Genomic DNA, 22,686 nt, shown 5'->3' with positions numbered 1-22,686 from the left:
TGTCTGTGGCATTTATGTATCCGATGGTAATACTGGAAAATAAAGTGCTTAGGGCCACGGCCAAGACTCATAAAGTAGTTGTGTTCAAGAATCAACATACTAAACTAGGAGAATCAATAACACTATCTGAATTCTAAGTTCCTATAGATGCCAATCATTCTGAACTTCAAGGGATAAAGTGAGATGCCAAAACTATTCAAGAGGCAAAAAGCTACTAGTCCCGCTTATCTGATTGGAGCTAAGTTTCATTGATATTTTGGAATTTATAGTATATTCTCTTCTTTTTATCCTATTTGATTTTCAGTTGCTTGGAGACAAGCAACAATTTAAGTTTGGTGTTGTGATGAGCGGATAATTTATACGCTTTTTGGCATTGTTTTTACATAGTTTTTAGTATGATTTGATTAATTTTTAATATATTTTTATTAGTTTTTAAATAAAAATCACATTTCTGGACTTTACTATGAGTTTGTGTGTTTTTCTGTGATTTCAGGTAATTTCTGGATGAAATTGAGGGACTTGAACAAAAATCAGATTCAGAGGTTGAAGAAGGACTGCAGATGCTGTTGGATTCTGATCTCCCTGCACTCAAAGTGGATTTTCTGGAGCTGCAAGAGTCCAAATGGCGCGCTCTCAATTTCTTTGGAAAGTATACATCCAGGGCTTTCCATCAATATATAATAGTTCATACTTTGCCCGAGTTTAAATGACGCAAACTGGCTTTCAACGCCAGCTCTCTACCCTATTCTGGAGTTAAACGCCAGAAACAGGTTACAAACTGGCGTTCAACTCCAAGGAAGACCTCTACATGTGAAAGCTTCAATGCTCAGCCCAATCACACACCAAGTGGGCCCCGGCCAGAAGTGGATTTCTGCATCATTTACTCATTTCTGTAAACCCTAGTAACTAGTTTAGTATAAATAGGACTTTTTACTATTGTATTTAGAGGATCATCTGATCTTTGATTATTTTTATGCTATCTTAGACCTTTATGGAGGCGGGCCATTTGGCCATGCCTGGACCATCATCACTTATGTATTTTCAACGGTAGAGTTTCTACACACCATAGATTAAGGTGTGGAGCTCTGCTGTTCCTCATGAATTAATGCAAAGTACTATTGTTTTTCTATTCAATTCAAGCCTATTTGTTCTCTAAGATATTCATTCGCACACAAGAACATGATGAATGTGATGATTATGTGACGCTCATCATCATTCTCACTTATGAAAGCGTGCCTGACAAACACTTCAGTTCTACATACAAACAAGTTTGAATGTGTATCTCTTAGCCTTCTGATCATGAGATCAGAGTCTTCGTGGTATAGGCTAGAACTATTGGCGGCCATTCTTGAGATCCGGAAAGTATAAACCTTGTCTATGGTATTCCGAGTAGGATCCGGGAAGGGATGGCTGTGACGAGCTTCAAACTCGCGAGTGCTAGGCGTAGTGACAGACGCAAAAGGATTACTGAATCCTATTCCAGTATGATCGAGAACCGACAGATGATTAGCCGTGCGGTGATAGCGCATCTTGGACCATTTTCCCTGAGAGGACAGGAAGTAGCCATTGACAACGGGGATGCCCTACATAAAGCTTTCCATGGAAAGGAGTAGGAAGGACTGGATGAAAGCAGTAGGAAAGCGGAGATTCAGAAGGAACAAAGCAACTCCATACGCTTATCTGAAATTCTCACCAATGAATTACATAAGTATCTCTATCTTTATTTTACGTTTTATTTATCTTTTAATTATTAAAACTCTATAACCATTTGAATCCGTCGGACTGAGATTTACAAGGTGACCATAGCTTGCTTCAAGCCGACAATCTCCGTGGGATCAACCCTTACTCACGTAAGGTTTATTAGTTGGACGACCCAGTGCACTTGCTGGTTAGTTGTGCGAAGTTGTGACAAAGAACTATGATTATGATTGTGCACACCAAGTTGTTGGTGCCATTGAGATCACAATTTCATGCACCAGCCATAAACCAGGGTTATCTAAACTTAGGGGATTCTAACTAACACTAAGCACACCGCTGTATCCCATAGCCTTCGCCAACCTTACCTCCGTGCGATCCCATCACCACCGCCTACCTAACCTCCTCAGCACCAGACAATCACAATTAATGCAAACAAATAAAACACAAGTAGAAGAATATAAAGCAAGTAGTTCAAGTAAGCAAATAGGCATGTTATACAATTAGGCAAACTCACGTAATCAAAGCAAAAAAGCGCATAAAAGATGCATATGATGAATGCCTATCCTATTGGCTCGTGATATCACTTGTTGGTCCATAAATGCCAACCCAACACATCCTTTCGGATGTTGCTTTTCTGCCTCACCCATGAATACAGTGTCGGGCACACTCTATTGACCCACGGATATTGTTCCGGGCACACTCTATTCACCCATGGATATAGTGCCGGGCACACTCGCATGCGTAACCCAAGGATATAGTGCCTGGCCCACTCTTGCAGCAGAAAAGATTATCAATCATAGTTCAATCCCAAGGACATAATACCCTGCACATTTATCATACTTAACCCAAGGATATAGTGCCTGGCACACTCTCATTACTCAACAAGATCATTATTTCCCTTTGAGTCTTCAACTCATCATAACCATCATCAATTCATTACTTCCATTCCGGGCTCATTAGTTCATCAATTTCCCAATTCATTGTCAACAATCACCATATGCACCACTCTTCCTTCCCTCTCAACTAACTCGTCTACAATACACCAGAAACCTAAACCTCCGTTTGCTAGCTTTTCAGAGAAAAACCCAAATGAAACACCCTAGAACCTTTTCCATGTTCTAGTACCCGAAAAATAAGTCAAAGAGTCTTAAAATGGTGTTATAGAAGCTTACAACCTAGTCAGGAAGGTGAAATAGTTGAAAATAAAGTTTAAAATTATGAAACAGGACTTGTGCGTTCGCACAAGGGTGTGCGTGCGTGACGATCGGATTCTGTTTAGTAAAGAAATTTTATAAAAATAATTGTGTTGGTAGTTGGTGTGCAGAAATCGTGATCGTTCATTCCTTGGTCACGACGCTAAAAACTTAATACGCACGTTCATAATCTTAGTTCTTTGTCACAACTTCACACAACTAACCATCAAGTGCACTGGGTTGTCAAAGTAATAAACCTTACGTGAGTAAGGGTCGATCCCACGAAGATTTTCGGCTTGAAGCAAGCTATGGTCACCTTGTAAATCTCAGTCAGGCGGATTCAAATGGTTATGGTGAATTGATAATTAAAATATAAAATAGGATAGAGATACTTATGCAATTCATTGGTGAGAATTTCAGATAAGCGTATAGAGATGCTTAGTTCCTTCTGAATCTCCGCTTTCCTACTGCTTTCATCCAATCCTTAATACTCCTTTCCATGACAAGCTTTATGTAGGGCATCACTGTTGTCAATGGCTACTTCCCGTCCTCTCAGTGAAAATGGTCCAAGATGCGTTGTCACCGCACGGCTAATCATCTGTCGGTTCTCGATCATGCTGGAATAGGATTCAGTAAACCTTTTGCGTCTGTCACTGCGCCCAGCACTCGTGAGTTTGAAGCTCATCACAGCCATCCCTTCCCACATCCTAATCGGAATACCACAGATAAGGTTTAGACTTTCCGGATCTCAAGAATGGCCGCCAATAATTCTAGCCAATACCATGAAGACTCTGATCTCACGATCAGAAGGCTAAGAGATACACATTCAAGCTTGTTTGCGTGTAGAACGGAAGTGTTTGTCACGCACGCATTCATAAGTGAGAATGATGATGAGCGTCACATAATCATCACATTCATCATGTTCTTGTGTGCGAATGAATATCTTAGAGAAGAAATAGGCTTGAATTGAATAGAAAAATAGTAGTACTTTGTATTAATTCATGAGGAACAGCAGAGCTCCACACCTTAATCTATGGTGTGTAGAAACTCTACCGTTGAAAATACATAAGAACAAGGTCCAGGCATGGCCGAATGGCCAGCCTCCATGATCTAAGAACTAAACATCTAGAGATGTCTAACACAATAGTAAAAAGTCCTATTTATACTAAACTAGTTACTAGGGTTACAGAAATAAGTAAATGATGCAGAAATTCACTTCCGGGCCCACTTGGTGTGTGTTTGCGCTGAGCATTGAAACTTTCACGTGTAGAGGCCTTTTTTGGAGTTGAACGCCAGTTTGTAACCTGTTTCTGGCATTTAACTCTGCTTTGCAACCTGTTTCTCGCGTTTAACTCCAGAATAGGGCAGGGAGCTGGCATTGAACTCCAGTTTGCGTCATCTAAACTCAGGCAAAGTATGGACTATTATATATTGTTGGAAAGCCCTGGATGACTACTTTCCAACGCAATTGAGAGCGCGCCATTTGGACACTCGTAGCTCCAGAAAATCCACTTTGAGTGCAGGGAGGTCAGAATCCAACAGCATCTGCAGTCCTTCTTCAACCTCTGAATCTGATTTTTGCTCAAGTCCCTCAATTTCAGCTAGAAAATACCTGAAATCACAGAAAAACACACAAACTCATAGTAAAGTCCAAAAATATGATTTTATTTAAAAAATAATAGAAATATACGAAAAAATAACTAAATCATACTAAAAACTACGTAAAAATAATGCCAAAAAGCATTTAAATTATCCGCTCATCAGTAGTATAGATTCTAAACCAACAGAGAATCCTTTTGTACAAAAGTTTGGTAGTCACAAGTAACAAAACCCAAATAAATTTATATTCGAAGTATTTAAACCTTGGGTCGTCTTCTCAAGGAATTGCAGGGAGGTATGATTTATTATCGGTTATGTAAAAAGATATGTTTTTGGTTTTTTTTTTAAATAAGGAACAAGTAATTTAAATGACAGGAAAAATAAATTAATAATAATAAAATCTCTTGGCAAGGTATAAGAACTGGACGTCATATCCTAATTATCCTTATCAGGTGTGAAGATAATTGGATTCTGCTCCCACTTTTAATCAACCCTTGCGAAACAAAGGAAAGTCAAGTGGACAAATTAATTTGATCCTTAGGTCCTAGTCAACTCCTATGGAAAGACTAGAGTTATTGGAGTACAAATTAACCAGCAAAGAATTCCAATTTCAATCAACAGCTGAGTTTGATAACTCAAGTGTTGCTAATTACTCAACCAAAGCCAAAAGGGAAGAAAATATACTCGAATGAAAATAATTTGGATACATAAATTAGAGAAAGCAATCATAAGTCTGAAATACCTTAAATAATATTAAATATAATATTCAAATCTTAACATGAAAATGTTCATAAGCCAATTTAGGAACATTAACAAGTAAAAGCATTGAAATAAATAAAAGCAGAAAATATTTTAAAGGAACTTTGAACCTGTGATTGTAAAAGCAATCCTAAAATAAGAGAAATCCTAATCTTAAATCCTAAGAGAGAGGAGAGAACCTCTCTCTCTCTAAAACTACATCTAAAACCTAAAAATTCTGTGAATGAAAAGTATGATTTATGAATGGATGGATTCCCCCACTTTATAGCCTCTAATCTGTGTTTTCTGGGCCAAAAACTGGGTCAAAAATAGCCCAGAAATTGCCCCCGGTGATTTCTGGTACGTACAGGTCGCTGCAAAGTCACGCGGAAGCGTTGTCCATGCGTTAGCGTGGATTGCGTTTTTGCCAGGTCACGCGTCCGCATGATCCACGCGTTTGCTTCGCCTGGTTTCCAGGAAGCTATACCAAAATATTGCGAAGCCCCGGATGTTATCTTTCCAACACAACTGGAACCGCGTCATTTGGACCTCTGTAGCTCAAGTTTTGGTCGATTTAGTACCAAGAGGTCAGGCTGGACAGCTTTAGCAGTTCCTTCAGTTTCTCGTATTCCTTCCACTTTTGCATGCTTCTTTTCCATCCTCTAAGCCATTCCTGTCTTGTAATCTCTGAAATCACTTAACGTACATATCAAGGCATTTAATGGTAATAAGAGAAGATTAATATTAGCAAATATAAGGCCAAAGAAGCATATTTTCAATCATAGCATAAAATCAGGAAGGAGAATGTAAAACATGCCTTTTGTATGAACAAGTGTATGAAAGATTGATAAAATCCACTCAATTAAGTACAAGATAAACCATAAAATAGTGGTTTATCAACCTCCCCACACTTAAACAATAGCATATCCTCATGCTAAGCTCAAGAGAAGCTATAAGAGAGTGAAGAGGAATGGTAGAATGTATGAAATGCAACCTATGAATGCAACTAAATGCATAAAGCTTTTTCCTACTTGGTTAAAAGTAAACAAATCCTTCAAGAACAAATATGAACTGTATTTCACTAATTCAAATCATAAAAATGAAGTACAAGTAAACTTGCAAAAGAAAATAGCTCATGAAAGCAGGGAACAAAGAATCGAGCATCGAACCCTCACCGGAAGTGTATACACTCTAATCACTCAAGTGTTTAAGGTTCAACTTTCTCAATTCTCTACTAACCTTGCTTTCTAAGACTTGCTCTTCATCTAACAATCAACATAAATTTAATGCACAGATACACATATCAAGAGGTCTTTTAAGGGTTGTAATGGGGTTAGGGTCAAGGTAGGATTGTATTTGGCCAAGTGGACTAAAATCTGAATCCTTAATTAACTTAAACTTTCCACCAAACTTTAGACAATCCATGTAATCATAATACCACATCTAACAATCCATTAACCATGTTTTCCATATATTCATGCATCCAAATTTGAATACAACTCATATGCATTGCTATCATTTACTTTGGGTCATTTTGTCCCCTTTTATTTATTTGCTCTTTTTCTTTTCTTTTTTTTCTTTTATTTTTCTCCTTTTTTTTCATAATTTTTCTTTCTTTTGCTTTTCTCAAGGAATATGATTAAGGTATTGAATGCATGAACATATTCTCAACATTCTTTCACATTTTCAAAAAATTCTAACATACTTAATTCTCAAACCAAATGTTTCCAAATCCAATTTCCCCACACTTAAATCATAAGCACTCTCACTAGTCTAAGCTAACCAAGGATTCAAATTAAGGACATTATTATTTTTCGCTTAGAGTTAATGATGTGATAAAGTAAAGAATAAAAGGGGTAAAATAGGGTCAAATTGGTTTGCAAGGGATAATGAAAGGTAAGGCCATATGGGTATGTAAGCTCAGTGAAACAAAGGCCTCAATCATATAAGTGCATGCATACATTAAACAATGGAAATATAGAATTAAGCAAGATAAAGATCACAATTTTAGAGAGAAAAACACACACTAAAAATAAAATATTGGTTGATAAGATGCAACCAATTCAAATAGGCTCAAAATCTCACAGGTTTTGTGTGTTTGAGCTCAAAACCATGTTCCTGTATAATATTTCTTCAAACAAGTTTTTCAAAAAGTTTAATTCAAATTAGTGAAATGCTATAAAAGTTTCTTGAAAAAGAAAATATTACTTTAACCAAGTAATGGTAAAATATGCACAAAAATCAAACAAATATGCAATTAAACATGCAAATGCAACAATGAACAAACAAAGAAAATAAAACATTGGTGTTGAAAGGAAAATAACTAACCTACGGAAGTCGGTATTGACCTCCTCACACTTAAAGATTGCACCGTCCTCGGTGCATGCTGAGATGTACAAGTGGATGGGTTGCTACAACTGACGCTTGTAGATAGAGGCACCTTAGCTGGAGGTCTCTTGGTTCCTCTCCGTGCCGGTGTCTTGTCAGTGGCCTTCTCTTTTCCTTTCTTAGTACCCATGCCTAAGGAAGAAGAAAAAGGAAGAGTGTGAAATATAAAAAACTAAGACTGGAAGGGAGGAAATTCTAAGTGACAAGGAATGCCAAAAGAAAGATGATAGCCCAACTACATAGTAGCTACAACATGTAGGGAAGACAACAATAAAGATCAAAAAGGGCAATTCAAAATAATTAAATGTAAGAGGATAAAAACATGCAGATAATAGGCATGAGAAGCATAGCTCAAGCATCAAGTAATAAATGTGCCAAATTAAAGAGCATGTGTAATGATGACAATTGTGAATGATAATCCCAAATACATGTGGAGTACAAGTGTTGTGAAAAAGAGGTATGCAAGTGAAAGAGTAAAATAAAATAAGATTCAAAATGCCATAAAAACACTGGGTGTGCAAGTTAAAATAGGGATGAAAATAATGTAATCCAAATGTATATGAGAGCCATAAGTAAATGTCAATTGTCAAATCTCTCCTCAGAATAGCCACATGCTCGAATAAAATAAGGTACTATCCAAATAAAACTCCAACACCAACATAAAAATGCATGAAAAAGAATTGAAAAAGAAACCAAAAGGAATTAAGCTAAGATGAAATTGAGAAGAAAAAAAAGAACAAATAAATGCATTAAATTATAGGGATAGAAGAGTAGAGGGGAGAAGAAAAGAAAGAAAGAAGAAAGAAGGAGAAAGAAATTAGGATTTTGGGAAGAAAAGATAAGATATCTTGGCTAATTTGGATAAGTTGTGCGTTGCATATGACGCAAACGCGCGGGTCACGCGATCGCGTGGTGTGTGACTTTTGTCAAGTGATGCAGACACGTGGGTCACACGGTCGTGTGACTTGATTTAAGCGAATGGCGCGAGGGCAGCCATGCATTCGCGCAACTCTCTGTTTCAAACCCATTTTGCCAAAAATTTGGGGTGACGCGATCGCGTGGTTGATGCGATCGCGTGAATGGCCTTTCTTTTAAAAATGGCGCAGACACGTGGGGCACGCGGACGCGTGGGGCACGCGGTCGCGTGATAGGACTGGTGCTTCTAGCATCATTCCATCCCCACTCCATAATAACTTGCTGCCATACACCTCTTTTACGTCGATTTTTAAGGGCACGCGTTCGCGTGGGTGACGTGGACGTGTGGGAGGCTTATTTTCCAAATGACGCGGCTGCATGGGTGACTCGGACGCGTGGGCATGTTTGTGCCTAAGGCACGCCTCCAGCCACGCTTTCGCATGACTCTCTGTCCAATTCTCTTTTCTTCAAAATGCACTGGTGACGCGGACGCGTCAGTGACGCTTACGCGTCGCGTGCATATTTTTTTTATGCAATATGCAGATGCAAATGCAGTGCTGATATGGATGTTATAAATAATTCCAAGTTCAATAAAATAGAATAAAATAAAACTTAAAAACCAACAAAACGAAATAAAATTAAAATTGAAAAGGAACGATCATACCATGGTTTGTTGTCTCCTACCTAGCACTTTTAGTTAAAGTCCTTAAGTTGGACATTTGGTGAGCTCCTTGTCATGGCGGCATGTGCTTGAATTCATCCTAAAACTTCCACCAATGCTTGGACTTCCAATAAGCTCTATCAATACCAAGTAAATTTCTCAAGCTTTGATGGAGTTTGTCACAAGTTTTGAGCTCCCAAATTTGATCCTCACATATGCCTGGATCCCAAATCTTGTTTCTACACCCGTCTTCAAGTTGATCATCATGGTTCCATCCAGGTGGCAAGCACTCTAAATTCTCTACGAAGTACCAAACTCTTCTTTTAGATCTAACCAAATTATCACCACTTGAGCCCTTACATCTTTCTCTTGAAGTATCAACTTTGATAAGCCTTGATTTGTAACTCCAACCACTAAACATTCTTCTCTTACGCTTAATGCCACAAAGGATCTTAACTTGGCCGTCCGTTTGAAGAATACCGTACTCAAGTGGGATAGGAAGACGAACAGAGATAAGTTTTACCCACTGAACTGAAGGAGTAGACGACAACCTAGGTGGAGAAGTCTCCAACATTCTTGACAAAGCATACTCAACTCCCGTCCATCCTTTTCGAAGGGCTTCTACTTCCATATCATTTGCAGACTCAATCAGAGAAGAGTCTTCATACTCAAGGAGTTCGTTTGCGGATGTAGATTTATCACTAGGAGGACTTGATGCATGATTCTCATCACCAAGGAAACTTACTTCTTGATCTATCCCATCCAAGTCTTCATAAGGAATATGCCATGGAGGTTGTGCATTGGCCTTCTTGACATCAATTTCAATCTTATTGGAGGGGTACTCTACAATTCTAGATTCCCATGGGGTTCAGCATCTCCTAAATCTTCAACCACTTATTCCTCTGCAACTGTTATGGCTTCCTTCACTTGTTCCAATACAAAGCCATGTTCCTCGTTGTTCACCGAAGTTTCTAGTGTCTCTTTTATGCTACACTCTTCTTTTAATTCTCCACATGTAGCCATGGGAGTACTTTGAGTGCTCATATATTGGGAAGCTAATCGATTTATTACCTCGGTAAAGGCAGTCGTGAATTCTAGTACTCCCCGTTTCATCTCTTCTTGCCCTTGAAGAAGAACACCAATAGTATCATGCATTGAAGGTTGAGGTGGATATGAGGGCTCATTACTTGGGAAGAAAGGTTCATGATAAGAGGGTGGTTCATCACTCTCCATTTTTTCCACTTGTTGCACAGCACACTTCAATTCCTTGTTCTCAATTTGAGATTCTTTAGCCATGAAAGCTCCGGGTGCTATTCGGTTTACCGCTTGGTCCAATTGACGCAGGGTTGCTTGAAATTGATCCATTGTTTCCTTGAGACGATCCCTTGACTTTTGTTCTGCTCGAATATCAAAAGTAGGATCATAAGGCTCTTGGATTGATGGATATAGATGTGGTGTATATGGAAGTGGTGGTCCTTGCGAGTAACTGGGTAGGAATTGGGGTGGATCTATGTATGGCTCATATGGCTCATAGGGAGGTTGATATGGTGGATAAAGGTTAGAATCATATGATGATGTTTGGTGGTAGGGGGCTTGTGAGTATGGTGGTCCAGAGTTGTATTGAAGAGGCGGTTCATAATCATATGGTGGGCCTTGTTGGTAACAACAAGATGGTCCACCATATCCATCATCTTTGTACGTTCCCTGGAATGGCTCTTGACTATAATAATTTGGTGGAGGTTGGTTGTCACGAAGAGGTCCACCATAACTATTGTCTCGGCATACATTGTGGAATGGTCTTTGTCTGTGGTACTGTGGAAGGTGTTGTTGCTGAAAGGGTTGATCAGATCCTCGTGGCACCTTCCATCTCTGATTGTTTTGACCTTGATGCATGTTCCTGTTATAATTTCCATTCCTTGCAACAACATTGGAACCAAACTCAAAGCGATGGGGGTGAGAACTCATAGCAACTAATAAAAATTAAAAACAAAAATAAAATCAAATAAACAAGCAAAATAAAAATTTTAAAATAAAAATCTGAATTTTTTTTATCTTTTTTGTAATTTTCGAAAAAAATCAATTAAAAAGCAAATATTTACAATAACCATTAATAAGGCACACCTTTGCAATTCCCCGGCAACGGCGCCATTTTGACGATCGGATTTCTGTTTAGTAAAGAAATTTTATAAAAAAAATTGTGTTGGTAGTATAGTTTCTAAAACAACAGAGAATCCTTTCATACAAAAGTTTGGTTGTCACAAGTAACAAAACCCAAATAAATTTATAACCGAAGTATTTAAACTTCGGGTCGTCTTCTCAAGGAATTGCAGGGAGGTATGATTTATTATCGGTTATGTAAAAAGATATATTTTTGGGTTTTTTAAAATAAGGAACAAATCATATAAATGACAGGAAAAATAAATTAATAATAATAAAATCTCTTGGCAAGGTATAAGAACTCGATGTCCTATCCTAGTTATCCTTATTAAGTGTGAAGAGAATTGGATTCTGCTCCCACTTTTAATTAACCCTTGCTAAATAAAGGAAAGTCAAGTGGACAAATTAATTTGATCCTCAGGTCCTACTCAACTCCTATGGAAAGACTAGAGTTATTGGAGTACAAATTAACCAGCGAAGAATTCCAATTTCAATCAACAGCTGAGTTTGATAACTCAGGTTTTGCTAATTACTCAACCAAAGCCAAAAGGAAAGAAAATCTACTCGAATGAAAATAATTTGGATACATAAATTAAAGAAAGAAATCATAAGTCTGAAATACTTCAAATAATATTAAATAGAATATTCAAATCTTAACATGAAAAGGTTCATAAGCCAATTTAGGAACATTAACAAGTAAAAGCATTGAAATAAATAAAAGCAGAAAATAAATTAAAGGAACTTTGAACCTGTGATTGTAGAAGCAATTCTAAAATAAGATAAATCCTAATCCTAAATCCTAAGAGAGAGGAGAGAACCTCTCTCTCTCTCTAAAACTACATTTAAAACCTAAAAATTTTGTGAATGAAAAGTATGATTTACGAATAGATGGATTCCCCCACTTTATAGCCTCTAATCTATGTTTTCTGGGCCAAAAACTGGGTCAAAAACAGCCCAGAAATCGCCCCCAGCGATTTCTGGTACGTACAGGTCACTGCAAAGTCACGCGGAGGCGTCATCCACGCGTTAGAATTATATATCGTTGTGAAGCCCCGGACATTATCTTTTTAACGCAACTAGAACCGCGTCATTTGGACCTCTGTAGCTCAATTTATGGTCGATTTAGTACCAAGAGGTCAGGCTGGACAGCTTTAGCAGTTCCTTCAGTTTCTCGTATTCCTTCCATTTTTGCATGCTTCCTTTCCATCCTCTAAGCCATTCCTGCCCTATAATCTCTAAAATCACTTAACGCATATATCAATGTATCAAATGGTAATAAGATAAGATTAATATTAGCAAATATAAGGCCAAAGAAGCATATTTTCAATCATAGCACAAAATCAGGAAGGAGAATGTAAAACATGCATTTTGTATGAACAAGTGTATGAAAGATTGATAAAATCCACTCAATTAAGCACAAGATAAACCATAAAATAGTGGTTTATCAGTGCGCACACCCAAGAAGATTTTGAAAGTGTGCGTACGTACAGGTACTAAGTCTGTTCACTCACACAAGCTGTGCGAGCTCCCATAACAGACGTCCCTTCCCGACTTGTGCATGCGCATAGGTCTGTGCCTCCGCATAGTTCATAATTCTTCATTGATGTGCGCGCGCACAACCTATGCTAACGCTGCTACCAGAGCCCTTTCCCCTACTTGTGCATATGCACAGATCTGTGCGTCCGCACAGAATAACATTTTCGCAGGGTTATGCGTGCGCACATATCAGAAATCCTGAAATTCTTCAACTTTGCAGAATTTCAGATTTTCAACACCAACCTTGAATGATCATAACTTCCTCTACAAAATTTCAAATTTTGCAAACTTTATATCAAATCAAAGGGTTTTCAATAATCTTCAAATATAAACCAAATTCAACACATGTTGAAAACCGAGACAAAAGTTATGATCAGACAAAGTTTACCAAAAATCCATTTTTATCCAAAAACCACATAACCTCAATTTTAACCAAACCTCAATCCAATACCAATCAATCACATTTCAACCAAACCAAAAACAACCCAAAATTCATACCAAACACTACTTCAACCACTTAATCATCTAAACCATTTAATACTTACCTCATCCAACTCTAAAATTCAACCTAACATCACATCCTTTTTTCTTAATACCACCATTCAAATTCTCAACATTAATCAATACAAGCACCAATTCCTTTATTCCATTATTATCATCCAATCCATTCAATTTTCAACCACTTCACTCACTTACTTCCATCATGAACCATAATAACCAATAATCAAAATCATCACCAACATCCAAGACCATCATAACATCCATAATCAATATCAATCATCAATAATATCAACAATCACTACAATTCCTCATCAATTTCAATAATCATCAATCCATCATCAATTACAATTAAATCACACATTTATCATCAAACTTCATCATCATTAAATACCAACAATCACCATCAAACTCATATACTCCTCATACCAAAACTCCAAATCACCATCCCATCATACAAGTTATCTCCAAACATCAAAATCGCATACAATTAAGCATACTGATAAACCACTATTTTATAATTTATCTTATGCTTAATTGAGTGGTTTTTATCAACTCTTTACCCATTTATTCATACTAATCGCATGCTTTATGTTTTTCTTCCTGATTTTGTGCTATGATTGAAAACATGCTTCTTTGGCCTTTATATTGCTAATATTAATCCTCTCTTATCACCATTAGATGCCTTGATATGTGTGTTAAGTGTTTTCAGAGATTACAGGATAGGAATGGCTTAGAGGATTGAAAGGAAGCATGCAAAAGTGGAAGGAATACAAGAAACTGAAGGAACTGCTAAAGCTGTCTAGCCTTACCTCTCTGCACTCAAATAGTCATAACTTGAGTTACAGAAGTCCAAATGATGCGGTTCCAGTTGCGTTGGAAAGATAATGTCCGGTGCTTCGATTTGATATGTAATTTGTTATAGCTGCCCGATGTCAGGTGACGCGAATGCGTGAATGACGCGCCTGCGTCGTATCTGCGAATTGCAATCCGCGCGAACGCGTGGACGACGCCTCCGCGTCACTTTCCCGCGATCTGAACGTAACAGAAACCACTGAGAGTGAATTCTGGGCTGTTTTTGAACCAGTTTTCAGCCCAGAACACACAGATTAGAGGCTATAATGTGGGGGAATGCATCCATTCATAATCATGCTTTCATAATTCATAATTTTTAGTTTTAGATGTAGTTTTTAGAGAGAGAGGTTCTCTCCTCTCTCTTAGAATTTAGGATTTTAGGATTTCTATTAGTTTAGTTCAACTCATCTTCAGTCACAGGTTCAATATTCCTTGTATTTTATATTTCTCTTTTACTTTCACATGCTTTAATGCTTGTATTAGTTATGTTGCCTAATTGGCTTATAAACTCCATGTTAGAATTAATTTCTTTATTTAATATAATTTGAGGTATTTCAAAATTATGATTGCTTTCTTTTATTTATATAAATAATTTAGATTTTTCCCTTTTTGGCTTTGGTTGAGTCATTAGAGACGCTTGAGTTATCAAACGCATGGTTGATTGAAAATTAGAATTCTTCCAGAATTAATTCGGGTTCCAATAACTCTAACTTTTCCCAAGGAAAGACTAGGACTTGAGGAATCAGAATTAATTCATCCACTTAACTTACCTTCATAGTTAGAGGTTAACAAAATGGGAGAAAAATTCAATTCTCATTACAATTGATAAGGATAACCAGCATAGGACTTCCAGTTTTCATACCTTGCCAAGAGTCTATTTTATAGTTATTTATTTTATTCTTATTATCATTCAACATACTGCTTCCTTACTTTCAAAACCCCCCAATTTACAAGACTCATAACCAATAATAAGAACATACCTCCCTGCAATTCCTTGAGAAGACGACCCGAGGTTTAAATACTCGGTTATCAATTTTAAAAAGGGGTTTGTTACTTGTAACAACTAGAACTTTTGTAAGAAAGGTTGATTTCTTGGTTTAGTAACTATACTTACAACAAGTATTTATTATAACTTCTAAACCATCAATCTTCAGTTCTTTCAAAATGGCGCCGTTGCCGGAAAATTGCAAACGTGTGCCTTATTATTGGTTATTGTAAATATTTACTTTTTACTTGTTTATTTGTTTTTATTTTTATTTTTATTTTGCTTTTTTTCATAAATTAAGAGGTTATTGGTTTTTATTTATTTATTAAAAAAAATTTAATTATCTTATCTTATTTCAAAAAATCAAATTTCAAAATTCAAATTTAAAAATTTTCAAAATTCAATTTAAAAATTTTCAAATTTCAAAAAATTTAAAATTCAAATTTCAAAATTTCAAAATTCAAATTTCAAAAATTTAATTTTGAATTTCAAAATTTAAATAACCTTTTAATTTAAAATTTGATTTTATTTTTGTTTTTAATTTTTATTTACTATTATGAGTTCTCACCCCTCTCGCTTTGAGTTTGGTTCCAATGTTGTTGCAAGGAATAGAAATTATAACAGGGACATGCATCGAGGTCAAAACAATCAGAGATGGAAGGAGCCACGAGGATCTGATCAACCCTTTCGGCAACATCACCTTCCAAAATACCATAGACAACGACCATCCTACAATGCATGCCAAGACAATAGATATGGTGGACCCCCTTGTAGTTACCAGCAAGCTCTATCATATACCAATAAACCATCTCCTCAACACAACTTTGAACCACCATACTCACAAGCCCCTTACCACCAAACACCACCATATAACCCTAATCCTTATCCACCACACCAACCACCATATGAACCACGCCCAGAACCACCACCTCAATATTCACCATCTCCATATCCATCAATCCAAGAGCACTATGATCCTACTTATGATAGCCGAGCACAAAAAGAATCAAAGGATCGTCACAAGAAAACAGTGGAAAGATTTCATGTAACCCTTCACCAATTGAATCAAGCGATAAAACAATTAGCTTCCCGACGTTCGGACACTCAAGGAACCCCCATGGCTTCATGTGGACAATCTAATGAAGAACGTAGTATGAAGGAGACATTAAAAACTCCGGTGGACAGCAAGGAGCATGAATTTATACTGGAACAAGTGGAAGAAGCCGAAATTATTGAAGAAGAAGAAGTGGTTGAAGACTTAGGAGATACTGAACCTCCTTGGGAAAGTCAAGACATAGAGCCTCCTTCAAAGACGTTTAAAATTGATGTTGAAGAGGGTGTACAACCTCCAAGACATATCATGGTACTTTGAAGAGGTTGATCAAGAGATGGATTCAATCATTGATGAATTCTTATCCGCAATTGAATCCTCTCCCATTGAACTTGACATGGAGATGGAAGAAGAAAAAGCACAACCTCCCACACTCTTGGTGAACAATGAAGAAGAGATTGAATTGGAAGACAGCTACTAAGAGGAAGAGGTTGAAATTGAAGAAGCTTGCAAAGAGGTGGAAGTTGTTAAAGAAGAGCCCAGGGGAATGGAGCTTGAAATCACCTTGCCAAAGTTATTCGAGACCCCTCCCCCTAAGTTGCCATCATCCTTTACAACATTCAAGTGGGTAAAATTCATATCCTTTAGCTTTCTAATCCCACTTGAATATGGTCTACTGGAGACGGATGGTCAACTTAGAGCTCTTTGTGGCATTAAGAGTAAGAGGAAGATGGTCAGTGGTAAGAATTGTCCTGCAAGGTTCATTATGGTTGGAAGCTTTAAGTTTAAACGCAAAGGTTGGTGTAGAGCTCAATTGAATGGGTCTGGGAAGTTGTTTGGACGCTTCAGTGAGAATTCTAAGACTGAACCATCCGGATGGAATCATGATAATCAGCTAGAAGACGGGTGCAAAAGCAAGATTTGGGACCCCGGAATTCATTCTGGCAATCAACACTCTTGGGGCCTTGTCACTTGCTTTAACCTGCTTGAAGGCTTTCTGCGCCTAGTTTAGGATCCCGGAGGCTACTGGAAGTACAAACATTGGTGGAGATTCCTGGATGAGTTCAAGCACAAGCCACCATAAAAGGGAGCTCATCAAATGTCCAACTTAAGGACTTTAACTAAAAGTGCTAGGTGGGAGACAACCCACCATGGTATGATCGTCCCTTTTTCAGTTTTAATTCTAGTCTGTTTTGTTTGTTTTTGAGTTTTATTTTATTTTATTTCATTGAACCTGGAATTACTCATAATATCTATATCATTTTGCACTATGTATACTGCATCAAAAAAAAAAAAAGTACGCACGCGAAGCAGCAGCGTCGCTGACGCGTCCGCGTCAGGTGGAAACATTGGCCTCCCACGCGACCGCGTCACCCACGCGGCTGCGTGACCTGAATATCAACGTGAAAAGGGTGCTTGACCGAAAGTTGTGCTGGAGTGGTGATGGATTGGTGCTAAACGCACAAGCCCTACGACACGACCGCGTCATATCCTAATATTGGCCACTCACGCGATCGCATGACGCGTCCGATCGCGTCACCCGAAATTTGGCAAAATAAGATTTCGAACAGAGAGTTGTGCGAGTGTGAGGTTGCCCTCGCGCCAGTAGCATAAACGAGTCACGCGACAGCGTGACCGACGCGACCGCGTCAATCTGAATAAGTGCAAGTCGCGCGACCGTGTGCCCCACGTGTTCGCGTCGCTCGTGCCGCACAGCTCATCCAACTCTGCCAAAATATCTTATATTTTTCTTTTCCAAATCCTTATTTTTTATCTTTTCTTATTTCTTTATTCTTCCTTTCTTATTTTCTTTCTCTTCCATTCTATTTTATTTAATTTATTTGCATACCTTCATTCATTGCATCATTTTCATTGGTGTTGGAAATTTATTTACTTTACCTGCGGATTATTAAAGGAATTGTTTGACAAATTATATATTACTTTTCAAAGGGTTGCTTGCATGCTCAATTTAATACTTTCAATAGCTTATTTACCATGCTTGCTATGTGTTTGTGAAAAATCCTGTATGGCATTGTGCACTATTTTTTTATTTCTTTCTATCTACCACTCTAAATGCTTGCTTTTCACAAAACCTTTTTTATATTATATTATTTAAATATAATTGTTATTACAAACATGTTGTTAGTTTGAAAGACTTGGTAATCTAACTTGGACATTGAATGCTTGATCTATGCTACTCATGCCTTTGCCAGCATGCCAATAAACTTCTTGCATTTAATTGTCATTACATGCACTTGCTATATTTCCATTGATGAACTTTTCACATGTAGTCATGACCATGTGTTAACGTCATTCTTCTTTATTGTTCATTGATTACCACCTTTCCCGCTCTCTTCCCTGCTCTAACCCTTAGCTTTAAAAGTTACTTTCTTTTTCCCTTTTTAGGATGGCCACCAAGAAGGGTAAAGAGAAAGCTACTCCCAAACCACCGGCAAGGAAAGGAACAAAAAGAGCCCCAGCTGAGGAACCACAACCCCCGTCCACTTGTACATCTCAGCATGCACCGAGGACGGTGCAATCTTTAAGTGTGGGGAGGTCGATATCGATCTCCATGGGTTAGTTACTCTTCTATCTCAACACCAATGGTTTATTTTCTTTGTTAGTTGTTGCATTTGCATGTTTGATTGCATATTTATTTGATTTTGTGCAAATTTTACCACTTGGTTGAAGTAATATTTTCTTTTTCAAGAAACTTTTTAGTGTATTTCACTAATTTGAATAAAAATTTAATGTTATACTTGTTTGAAGAAATATTATACTGGAACATAGTTTAGAGCTCGAACACACAAAACCTGTGAGATTTTTGAGCCTATGTGAATTGGTTGTATTTTACCAACCAATATTTTATTTTTGGTGTATGTTTTTCTCTCTAAAATTGTGATCTTTGTCTTGCTTAATTCTATATTTCCATGGTTTGATGTATGCATACACTTACATGATTGAGGCCTTTGTTTCACTGAGCTTATATACCCATATGGCCTTACCCTTTCATTATTCTTTGCAAACCAATGTTGAGCCTATTATACCCCTTTGTTCTTTACTTTAGCACATCATTAACTCTAAGCGAAAAACAATAATGTCCTTAATTTATATCCTTGGTTAGCTTAGACTAGTGAGAGTGCTCATGAATTAAGTATGGGGAAAGTTGAACTTGGAAACATTTGGTTTGAGAATTGAGTATGTTAGAATTTTCTGAAAATGTGAAAGAAATGTTTAGGACATGATTCATGCATCCAATAATTTAATCATATGCATTGAGAGAAATAAAAGAAAAGAAATATATATATATATATATATATATATATATATATAGGGACAAAATGCCCCAAAGTAAGTAGTGAAAGCAATGCATATGTAATGCACTTGAAATTAGAATGCATGAATATGTGGAAAACATGGTTAATGGATAGTTAGATGGTGTATTATGATTACATGGATTGTCTAAGTTAGGTGGAAAGTTTAAGTTAATTAAGGATTCAGATTTTAGTCCACTTAGCCAAATACAATCCTACCTTGACTCTAACACCATTACAACCCTTAAAAGACCTCTTGATATGTGTATCTGTGCATTAAATTTATGTTGATTGTTAGATGAAGAGCAAGCCTTAGAAAGCAAGGTTAGTAGAGAATTGAGAGAATCGAACCTTAAACACTTGAGTGATTAGAGTGTATACACTACCAGTGAGGGTTCGATGCTCAGTCCCTTGTTCCCTGCTTTCATGAGCTATTTTCTTCTTGCAAGTCTATTTGTACTTCATTTTCATGATTTGAATTAGTGAAATCCAATTCATAGTTGCTCTTGGAAGATTTATTTACTTTTAACCAAGTAGGTAGAAACATTTTGCATGTAGTTGCATTCATATAAGATAGGTTGCATTTCATACATTCTACCATTCCTCTTCACTTCTTTTATAGCTTCTCTTGAGCTTAGCATGAGGACATGATAATGTTTAAGTGTGGGGAGGTTGATAAACCACTATTTTATGGTTTATCTTATGCTTAATTGAGTGGTTTTTATCAACTATTTACCCATTTATTCATACTAATCGCATGCTTTATGTTTTCCTTCCTGATTTTGTGCTATGATTGAAAACATGCTTCTTTGGCCTTTATATTGCTAATATTAATCCTCTCTTATCACCATTAGATGCCTTGATATGTGTGTTAAGTGTTTTCAGAGATTACAGGACAGGAATGGCTTAGAGGATGGAAAGGAACCATGCAAAAGTGTAAGGAATACAAGAAACTAAAGGAACTGCTAAAGCTGTCCAGCCTGACCTCTCTGCACTCAAACAGTCATAACTTGAGATACAGAGATCCAAATAATGCGGTTCTAGTTGCGTTGAAAAGCTAATGTCCGGGGCTTCGATTTGATATATAATTTTCCATAGTTGCCCCCACGTTAGGTGACGCGAACGTGTGAATGACGTACCTGCGTCGTATCTACGAATTGCAATCCACGCGAACACGTGGACGACGCCTCCGCGTCACTTTCCCGCGACCTGAACGTAACAAAAACCGCTGGGAGTGATTTCTGGGCTGTTTTTAACCCAGTTTCAGCCCAGAACACACAGATTAGAGGCTATAAAGTGGGGGAATGCATCCATTCATAATCATGCTTTCATAATTCATAATTTTTAGTTTTAGATGTAGTTTTTAGAGAGAGAGGTTCTCTCCTCTCTCTTAGAATTTAGGATTTTAGAATTTCTATTAGTTTAGTTCAACTCATCTTCAGTCACAGGTTCAATATTCCTTGTATTTTATATTTCTCTTTTACTTTCAGATGCTTTAATGCTTGTATTAGTTATGTTGCCTAATTGGCTTATAAACTCCATGTTAGAATTAATTTCTTTATTTAATATAATTTGAGGTATTTCAGAATTATGATTGCTTTCTTTTATTTATATAAATAATTTAGATTTTTCCCTTTTTGGCTTTGGTTGAGTCATTGGAGACGCTTGAGTTATCAAACTCATGGTTGATTGAAAATTGGAATTCTTCCAGAATTAATTCGGGTTCCAATAACTCTAACTTTTCCCAAGGAAAGACTAGGACTTGAGGAATCAGAATTAATTCATCCACTTAACTTACCTTCATAGTTAGAGGTTAACAAAGTGGGAGAAAAATCTAATTCTCATTACAATTGATAAGGATAACCAGGATAGGACTTCCAGTTTCATACCTTGCCAAGAGTCTATTTTATAGTTATTTATTTTATTCTTATTATCATTCAACATACTGCTTCCTTACTTTCAAAACCCCCAATTTACAAAACTCATAACCAATAATAAGAACATACCTCCCTACAATTCCTTGAGAAGACGACCCGAGGTTTAAATACTCGGTTATCAATTTTAAAAAGGGGTTTGTTACTTGTGACAACCAGAACTTTTGTAAGAAAGGTTGATTGCTTGGTTTAGTAACTATACTTACAACGAGTATTTATTATAACTTCTAAACCATCAATCTTCAATTCTTTCACATACACCTAAAGCATTCAATCCTATCTTAAGTGTAAACTAGCCTAAGTGTCTAGAAACATTACATGTTACATAAAGGAAACCGAAACCATACCTTGGCCGATTCTTAAACGCACCAAACACCAAAACGAAGCCACCAAGCTTGATCCAAGGCCTCAACCAACTCCAACAAACACCAAAGCTCAAACTAACAATACATATATATACCAACATCAAAATCTAAGATACACAAAGCAACTAGACACAAGAGTTTAGTGAAACCTTACCTTAACCAACGTGAGTAGGGGTAATGATGACTGCGCATCATGTACCCTTTTCTTATATAAAAGGATCATAAAAAGAGCATAATCTCATTGAATCAATGCAATTTCATGAACCAAATGATATATATTATGGTACATTGCTTTGAAATGGGTTTGTGCTGAATTTTAGGTGAAAAGAGCAACAAAAGGGGAAGAAAATAACATATAAAACTAGGCGTGAGAAGCTGGGCGTGCCACTTGAAGCTCTGGGCGTGGCACGCCAAGCTTTTGAACCAACTCTCAACAATGGGTGTGCCACTTGAAGCTATGGGCGTGGCACGCCAAGCCAACATTCCAGCAAAGAAGGTTGAAGAATTTTGCATGGGCATGTCACTTGGAGCTCTGGGCGTGGCACGCCAAGCTTGTGAAGGCAAGATCTCAAAGAGGGCATGCCACTTGGTGTTTTGGGTGTGGCACGCCAGGCTTAAGTTCCAGATGAGTGATTTTGAGCCCCACTATGGGCGTGGCACGCCAAGAAGTGGGCGTGGCACGCCGGGGCATATGCCAGCCTGACCTCCTCTTATTCAAATGAAAATATCTTGAGCTACAAAAGTCCAAATGCGATGATTCCAGTACCATTAGAAATTAGCCATCCGGGGCTTTCCAACC

Source organism: Arachis hypogaea, chromosome 19 (genome assembly GCF_003086295.3).
Source record: "Arachis hypogaea cultivar Tifrunner chromosome 19, arahy.Tifrunner.gnm2.J5K5, whole genome shotgun sequence".
NCBI lineage: Eukaryota > Viridiplantae > Streptophyta > Magnoliopsida > Fabales > Fabaceae > Arachis > Arachis hypogaea.
Note: the sequence above shows the minus strand (reverse complement) of the source record.